We start from the raw sequence: 9,446 nt of genomic DNA, 5'->3' as shown, positions 1-9,446 counted from the left end.
TCAGTGATAAGATATTCTTCACCCTGATGTCTCTAACTAGGGTCAGTGCTTCTTAGTACTTGGGTTAAGATTTTTGAAAGATAAGATAGTGTTGTTTGTGGCTGACTGCTTCTGTTCAACATCTGCCATGCATGGCATGAACAAACAATTCACACTACAGAAACACCCACAACTGCCCATCACTGTTTTCTCCTGTAATAAGAACTTCTGTTTGTAAGCTGAAGACCCTGCTACAGCTCAGCAACTTATCAAAAGTGTATTCACCAGCAATACTTATGGAATAAGCTGAGTCCTATAGTTTTAAAGAACAAATGCACTTCAACTTAATTACAGTCAGGCCTGAATAAAAATTAAAGGGTTTGCATGTCTGTTGGTCTGTATGTGGGTAGAAAGGCAGTGAGGTTAAGATAATAGGTTCAAAATGTATTCTCAAAAAAACATTTAAAACCACAGCAGGGTGTGATTGTATGCAAATAAGTATTTTTGCAATAGCAGATTAAACACCTTATGGAATTTGTATGGAAAACTGCATGTTCGTACATGATGCGAAGTATGATTAAGCACCAGTGTGTGAAGTTTTTGCCTTTAGTCAAAAATTAAGGCAGATTTAAATCAATCAATGGTTTTCTCAGTCTTTTCACAGTATATGTTGTAAGTTATGAATGGTGACTACTAGAGAGAAAATGTTAAAAATAACACTACTTTTTCCTTGGGGGTGCATCCTTTCAAGAATATGTCCTGCCATGGTTTCCAGTCAGGAAAAGCATGGCAGTAGCAGAAAGTCTGGTGATAACATGGCGACATGCAAGATCTGAGACCTTGAGGGAAGAAAAATAGCAAATTTTTGTAAACTTTTACTAGAACAGCTGTTCCTGTGTGTATTTTGCCATCAGCTTACAACTTACAGAATGCTTTTCATGAATGGATGAATCAATCATTCCAGGTTCCAAGACTACATTTAAATAAACTTCTTTTTCATGCACAAAGAGGAGACCTGGTGCCTACAGGGGCAGCAGGTATCTTCTAAAAAATGTAAGTTAGCAGTAGTGGAAAAACTTGCATCCATCACAGGCAGATAATCGCTGCTCTACTTGGTCATTTGCATAACTAAGGGACGCTGTAGGTGGCAGAATAAATGAATTGTCTTTGGGAAATGGTTTTCAATGTTACATTCTAATCTACATTACATATCAGTGTTACATGTCTGCCTTTCTGAAACTCCTGTGTTCTGTGCAATGAGAGTGATACCCTGTCTTTTCCCAGAAAATTGCTTTTGGGTATGATCAGGAAGAATGTTTAAAGGAACATTTAAAATTGCAACCTGGATTTTTCCCCTACAAGTGATAGACCTGATTTAGCAAAATCAGATATAATGGTGTTTGTTTTAATCCAGTGATTTTCTTATCTACAGTAGAAAAAATAAAATACATTACTTCATATTAACTTTGGTGTAAATAGTGAAATAAATTGGACTCAGGTGACATTGTGCAGTTTCTGTGGGGTGGATATATTACTTCATGCAAGAAATAAAAGCTTCTATGAAGAAGTCAAATTGTCATGTTGAAAAACAGTAAAACACACACTCTCTGTCTTCCAAAACAACTCTGCCTACTCAGCAGTAAATCTGCAGAGGGAACCCAAGCTCACATTGGCAGGATTACTCTTCTGCCTCTTAATCATAATTTGTTAGTGAAAGCAGTGGTCAAAGAAAGTGCACGATCAGCTGTTCTGAACACTGGTAGAGCAGGCTTTGCTCTCCTTCATTCATATGCCTTTGTCCCACGTACTCCAGAATCACATCTGGACGTGAGTGGATAACTGAGCCTTGTGATTTATACAGACAGATGAAAATTGAAGGAAGGACTGTGAAAGATACCATCTGCCCTCCTCTTAAAGGGTCTCACCATTGCTTGGGGGAAGGCTCAGGTTATGAAGCTGCTGGTGAAGTACTGATCATAACCTGGCATTTTAAGAGAAGAAAAGCATAAATGCCAGTTGTTTTTGGTTTTTTTTCCCCCAGTGTATGAGGTAGAGACTTCTCAAGGAAAGCAAGAACTTTATTCCCATGTGGGCAGAAACCACCAAGTGAGGGTAACAGACCATCCAAAGGGAGCAACCACTCCAACCCTTGAAAAAAATAACTTTTGAAGTTGAGCTGAGACAGCCAACATCAGTCTGTGAGAAAACTTTGGGCATGTTCCCTCAGAAGAGGTGTAGAAGAAGAAAAGATGAAATATGGCAAAGCAGAATTATTGGTAATAGAATGTAAAGCTGCTTTTACACTGCCTCATTTTGTATCCCTTATGTTATTTCTCACTTTCAGGACTTCCTGAATTCACACATAAAGCCAGTAGAAGCAAACTACATAATTGTTTGAAACAAGGGAAATAAAAGCAGACTTGATGATGTAATGATGTTTTAAGCAACAATTATTTTAAGCAGAAATAATTAGATTTCCCCTCAGTAGCATATAATAGCATGTATTTTAAGCCAATTTAGGGACAAAATCAAAATATATATCAACATTATTCCCTCACGCAGAAACAAGTATGGGGAGGAGTCTGAAGGGTGGAGACCAAGAAGTGCTGCTGATAGAATTTTTCGCAAAGCAGTTTGATTCAAGTAGGACTAGCTAACACTGTTATAGAGAGAGGTTTGTCTCAAATGCATTTGTTATTCCATATTGCATCTTAGCAGGATGAGGGAAAGATGACAGAACAGTTTTTGCTTTAATGAAGCGTTTTAAAAAAATGGCTTGTGTTTACACTAAAGAACCCCAACAAAACAGACCTTCAAGGTGAAGTGAGAAAAGCTGAAGTTTATGAGTCTGACTTGGGGAACTTCATTCCACTGCTAAGAAAGCTTCAGACCCCTCACGGCAGAGAGCTTCATTTTGGCAGAAGAACCAAAGCGGTGACTTGGGGACGATCTTTAATGTTTTTTTCCTTCTCTCTGTCTTACGCTTGGCCTTTTCTGAGATGTTCAAATAGTTGTTTTTTGTGTCAGAGCTCAGGGCAGGCTGGGTATCCTGGTCTTAAATAAGACCCACTTGTCTGTGTAACTTCTGTGAAGCAGCCTGAAGTATTTGGGGTTTTTGTTCTGCATTCAAAAATGGCAGCTACAGGCCTATTTTGTCAAAGTAATGAAGCAGGATGCTTAGAGTTTTTGTTCTTAAGCTTTTTTCCAAAGGCTACTTAGTTCTGTACCAAACAACTGCATGCCCACTCCATACCTCAAATCAAAGCCTTTTTGCTACAAATGGGAGATTTTCAGAAAAATTATGCTCAAGTCTTATTTCCAGCTCTCCTTTTTCAAAAGCATAAGAACCATTGCAAGTACTTCCTGGAATACTAATTTTTTTTAAATTAGTCTAGTTTGTTAAAGATGGTGAAACTCATAGACAGCAGTTGCTTCACTTATCCACAATAGTCTGAATGAGTTGTGTTGCCACAGGATGAAAACTGTCCTGAATACTTCTTCAGATCAAAGTGGATGAAGGGTATAATTTTGGAGCTGAAAGACATTGCTTACAGTGGAAGTAAAGAACTGCAATTTATTATACCACCCGTCCTATATTGCCTGTTCAGATTGCAGGCCTTCAGGCCTGGAACTCTGCCTGTGCATTTTACATGTGCAGTATTCTCAGGATACAATATAAATAATAATAAATCATCAGGGAAGGGAATAGCACAGTGGAGCAATCCACAACTGAGTGAACCTCTCAGATATTATGGAACAAAGCCAGCATTACTTCAAAAACTTTTTTTTTTTTTTTTACAAAGTCAGTCAAATGCCTAAATTAAAATCCCACTCAATTGCTTTGGTCTTATCAGATTAAGTATCTGTGTGTTCATTTAATATGCCTCTCATGCATTTTATCTTTATGCTTCATTTAAATATGAGAAGCAAACACATTTTATATAGTTGTTATTCTCCAATTACTACAAAAGCTTCTTGGAATCTTTGATCATGAGAATGTTATTTCAAATCCAGTTCTGGTTTGCAATTACAGAGTGTCTTTACTGAAGTTACTTTGGATGCAATTCTAATCCAAGTAGAGTAAACCACAGTCAGTCCTCAAAAAACCAGGTAGGAGTATGGAGCAGTAAAGAGATCAGAATGAACCCAGGTACCTGAGTTGATTTATGTGGTGGGGAGGTTTTCTTAGACAGAAATTCCAACCAAAGTTGTAATGATAACAAGCATCTGATGCAAAACATCAATGATTTAGCATTAGATGGTGTTTAAAAAACATTATTTTTAAAATACAGTAGATCAGCAAATTTTATTTTTTGTATAAGGGATACTATGATAGAGGTTCAGCCACAGGGTTTTTTGGTTTTTTGGGGTTATTTTTACACAAGATCACAGAGATGTGACACAGGTATATATTGGCCGCTAACCAAGTTACACATGCTTGAATGTGGACAGCTGTTAGATTATCACAAATATATTCAGAGTTGTCACACAAATTGTCTCTAGATTTAGATAAGACTAAAGCTTGCACTTTACAGCATCAGTGTCAGATAAAGCTCAGGAAGTAACAGCAGCAGAAAAAACAGGTTATAAATTGCTTTATGTCTTTTTTGAGGGGTGAAAGAGGTGTAGCATAGAACTAAAGAGAGCGATGGAGCTTATGAAGTAAGCAAATCTTTGGGCAAATGTACAAAATATACAACAAGAAAATAATTTTACTGCAAAGTCAACAAGAGGGCATGCAGTAGCAATGGCTAGGTGACAAATTGAAAAAGGGATGTGTTTAAATTCAGGCATAGGGTATTTTCAGATGTCCCAAAGCCTTAGCTTAATACCTGTAAAGGAATGCTGTAAAGTCTAAACTATCAAGAAATATAAAACATTACTAAGTGACCCTTCAACTATTAAAATATGGCTTCTTCATTCACTGATTTATTACCATCATTCACCAGAGGTCTGATGGAAACCCACTCACTTCACAAGGATTGAAGGTAAGGTTTGTCTAGTGAAGTACTGAGCAATTCCAGCTCCAAACACAAAGGCAGGGCATTTGCAAGCATTTCGTACCACATGACATCAGATTAAAACATGAGGAAACTCTTTTCAAGCAATGAATCCATGAAAAGTTTTACTGCCTATCCATTTTAAAATACTCATACCATGCCAGCCTGTTCCAAAAAAGTAATTACTTTGTTTCTGCCTTTTATTCTTGAGGGGGAAAAAGAATACTAGAAAGAAATCACAATCTTAGAAATGTATGTTCTCTATTCTCAGCTAAGGACTAGAACTCATTTCTTTTTTTATTAATTAAAATAAATTTATTAATAAAAAATATGCAAAACTGAAAACACAGTTTATTTTAAATTCATACGGTCTGTGTTTGCTATTTGAAACTGTAGGCTCCTGACTGTTAAATAATGTAGAACGAATCTATCAGGACACAGGACTAGCAGACTGATCAATGATGAGATACTCAAAGAGTAAAAACTACTACCTGAGAGGAGCATGGTGACCTGCAGGCCTGGCAGTTGAGTGCATATCAATCAGTTTTGCCCTCTGATATTGCCCACAATGTTTTGTCATAATCCAGGGCAATGCCCATGCTCATCAAATACTGCAGCTCCTGGCTGTTGCTGATAAGGACTATAAAAGAAAGATTCAGAGCAACTACAAAGCTTTGCAAAGCAATGGATGCTTTGATCACTTTAAACACCATGTAGTAGGGTGCTGGAACTCAGTCTGTCTGGTTTAATCCTGCCTCACCATTCAAACATGCTTAACCCGTAGCAAGAAGGAAAAAAATCAGTTCTAATTTGTCCAATATATGCATTTATTCTACAATCACTAAAAAGTTATGTAACTTCTGAAGGTAATGGGAAAACAATTCGATCTAATTTAGATATTTCATTTACTAAGGATGTAACCCTTTTCTGAGATGGTGGCTTTATTCAGCTTGAAAAAAAAGCACTGTTTTTTTTTTTCCAATGCCCTAATTACTAACTGAGGTTATAGTTTTCCTTCACCTGTTCCCTGTCTCCCTAGAGAAATCTTGCAGAGCTGACTTTCACAGCTCACTGTGGGCAGCAGCGCTGGAATACTCTCATGATCTCATGGTTAAGAACTTCTAAAACTCTGTGATTCAGATTCAGTTTTCCTTGGGAATATTTAGCTTACCAAGAAAATGCTTCAACTACTGCACAAACTTCCATACAGAAAGCAGGAAATAACACCAAAAGTTAAATGCAAGCTCCTCAAACCTAACTTCTCATCATTCTCCTTACCACCTACTCAAAGTTCAGGTGGCTTATGACCTGAATGGAGCTTTAGGTGAGACACAGTTATCACTCTAATCAGGACAGTGATTAAAACAAAAATTACCTGGATTAATTCTTGCTTTAGCAAGCATAGAGAGGAAGAAGGAGCCACACGCTGGCCCTGCTACGTTCAACAGACTTAGTGCATGGAACAATACAGGGGTGCAGCACTATGCTGGACTATTTTGGACTCTAAATTTGGAGTCCAAAAGTAATTACCCTTGTTACAAGCAGAGAGACATAAACCTTGTTGGTTTTACCCACTTTAAATACTTCTATTTACCCAGCATGGTAGTGCTTAAAGATGCAAGCTTAGAAACTATGATTTAACTGTGAAATGATTCTATGATCTATTGTTTGGAGTCATTTAAATTGAGGTGCAATTCTGTCTGCTTAATTCAGCAGGTTGAAGTCATATATCCTGTTTCTTGATCCTAAAAATAAAGATAACAATGTTTCACTGAGAAACTTAAAAGCCTGTTAAAATAAAACCCATGCATTTTATTAACATTCTAGATCAGAGGTTAAATAAAATGTGTTATTTGAAATAAAGCTGATTTATAGACTGAAAGAAACATGAAATTTGCCAGATGTTGCAGAAGTAATACATTGAAGAAAAAAAGATGTTGAACACTTCAGGTGAAACTATTAGCAAAGCAGAAGCCAGTAGATCAGATGAAATTTGTTTCTGTCCTAGAGTACAGAATTCCCCACAGCTGTGGGAATAAGAAGGGCCAGCCTCTCATTTAACAAATGAATTATCTTAAAAAGTATAGTAATTATTAGTGGGGTAGTAGGACAAATACTGCATATTGCAATGCTAATGAATTCTTTTTATGGCCTAATCATCTGGCATTCTTGAGGGTTTTTGTACAAAAATCTAAATGTAAATTTTAATTTTGGATGTTTACTGGCTATTGCATAGGCAAAACTGTTTCACTAGAAGCTTACATGGTTTCATGTTCTAGCTTAAAATATTTAAAAATGGAAATAGTATAAATATATCATAAATGAATGTTAAATAAATCCCAACCAAATATATGTAACAGGAATTTTTGATTGCTGCTATTCTTTTCTACCATCCTAATTCTCTTTTCTTTCCCTCACTGTAGCTGTTCTTCCCTGCTATATTCATGAAAATCAGAAGTTTCAACACACTTGGAAGCCAAAGGTTCATTCATACTATTCAGTAAGCATTAATTAGTCAAAGAAGCTTACTGCCTTTATCGACATTAAGTTTAAAAGATTAATTATTTTTACTTGCAGAAAATCCTGCCATTTTGGACCTGCAACTAAAACACAAGCAATTGAGTGCAAGCAAAGTATGCAGTCCAGTAGACTGCCTAAGTTATCTTAATCTCACACAATCTTGGCCTGAAAAAGCAAAAAAAAAAAAAAAAAAAGACTAAAAACCAGACCACAACAAACCTGAAAACAACCCCTAAGATCTGTGTTTTGAAAGCTGAAATGAAACTTGTAAACAAACACTTTTTTTGTGCTTCCTGGCACATCACACTTGATTTGTTGGCAAGGCTGCCAAACAGTTTCATAAAATGCAAGAGATAATTTGGTCATCTCTACAGAAACAAATACAAGTTGTCTAATCAGATGATCAAATCTCAAAGAAAATGAGATCAACCAAAGATATCACAAATCTGCCGAATTCCCAATAAACTGCTGTTGAGACTGGAGAATATTTTGGACATACCTGCCACCTGGTGTTTGGGAAATAACCTTATGTCTGAAAACAACCTGAAATTCTCTTAAATCTGTATCCCCATTAAGAAGTAAACAAACACTGGCATATTTATTATGAATTAAATACATAAACAGCAAAGAGTTGGTGTTATTACCAGCACCTGTCTAGGAAGAAAATGAACAGGGTGACTTAATATTCCTTCTAGTCCCGTCTCTACTAACTACAAAAATTCTCAAGTAAATCTTTGACTTAACTGTATCTACACGTCTCCTGTCAGATAATGGCACTTTTCATGGGAAACCTCCTGGGCAACAGCCTTATACAACTTCACAGGCTTAGTGTGCCAAACCCAAAGGAAAGAACTAACGTATTATACGAGATGGAGCTGGGTAAGAAAAGGACTAGTCATACATAACACTGGGTAGTGAGTAACCAGTCAGTGTCTGAAACTACTGTGATCAGTGTTAATTTGTCTTAGCTGAAACACTTAAAACCCCAAGCCTTTATAGTGGAAGAGGCAATGACACTACTAGTTTTGCATATTTGATGCCTAAAGTAAACATTCCTCATTGGTAAAATTCATAACAGTAAGCATGTAAACCACGCTTACAGCTGAGATAAACCATGTTTTATCTTTACCCACCAGTTCAAGTGGAGCCTAAAGCTTCAGTGTAAAAAACCTGAACAAATTACTGTGTCATTCAGCAATATCAAAGTGTACCTACAGCTCAGTGAGAGTTTTTTTTCCCCTCCTTTGCAAAGCAAGATTTAAATACATTTCTTTCATAATTTTAACTCAGGATGAAACCATAGTCTGAAGTCAGTCTCAGCAACAAAAATAGGTAGCATTTAAGTTAGCACCCTGGTAAGCACAATCCATAACTATTTGTCTGGGACTTCGTAGAACTGCCAACTGTAAAGCAGAGCATAGTGTTTGGGTTTTTGTTTTTCTTCAAGGCAATGCAGCTCAGGATATTCTATGACTCTATAGTTCCATGATTAATTCTCATTACCTTCTCCCAGAATTTAATTACAGCCTAATACAGGGCTTAATTGCTTTCTCAGCATCTAAAGAAAATATTTTCTAATGAAAGCACAGAACATAAGAGGGAACTTTCTAAAGCACAAGATAGTCTTGCTGTTGTCTATCAACAGTAACTGATCAGCAGAGAAAGGACTGTTTTCTTGCCTTACTGTTGACAGAGGAGCCTAATGATGCTTCTGTGATCTTTGCAGAGAGCACAAAGGAGAAGAAACACAAAAAGTTGAAAGAAAAACAGAGGAAAAGAAGACCTCTAACCACAAACAAAAACTACATCACTGGTGAAGCAAGCTACTAACAATGGAGCCAGGATTGTTGCTTCTGTTAAGTTGGATAGGAGGCTGTCTATTGGATGCTTTTAAAGATGTAAACAAAAAGAATACTTTAGGCTCCTACAAAGAAGTTGGATTCAAAA

The 9,446-nt window shown here is 36.7% G+C and overlaps 1 long non-coding RNA gene across 1 annotated transcript in view; it reads left to right on the top strand.

Annotated features, from left to right (window-relative positions):
- Positions 1 to 9,241, top strand: part of LOC114062159 — an 18,621-nt gene extending 9,380 nt beyond the window's left edge. Inside the window, exons 2-4 of the long non-coding RNA XR_003572315.1 lie at positions 2,021 to 2,622; positions 4,929 to 4,967; positions 9,226 to 9,241. This is a non-coding gene — a long non-coding RNA (uncharacterized LOC114062159). The remainder of the gene's footprint in view (positions 1 to 2,020; positions 2,623 to 4,928; positions 4,968 to 9,225) is intronic.
- Positions 9,242 to 9,446: the final 205 nt, after the last annotated feature.

The sequence above is a fragment of the Empidonax traillii genome, unplaced genomic scaffold (assembly GCF_003031625.1).
Source record: "Empidonax traillii isolate 1590-97213 ecotype Southwest subspecies unplaced genomic scaffold, ASM303162v1 scaffold385:size1130455, whole genome shotgun sequence".
Classification (NCBI taxonomy): Eukaryota; Metazoa; Chordata; class Aves; order Passeriformes; family Tyrannidae; genus Empidonax; species Empidonax traillii.
This window is presented reverse-complemented; position numbering and strand designations above follow the sequence as displayed.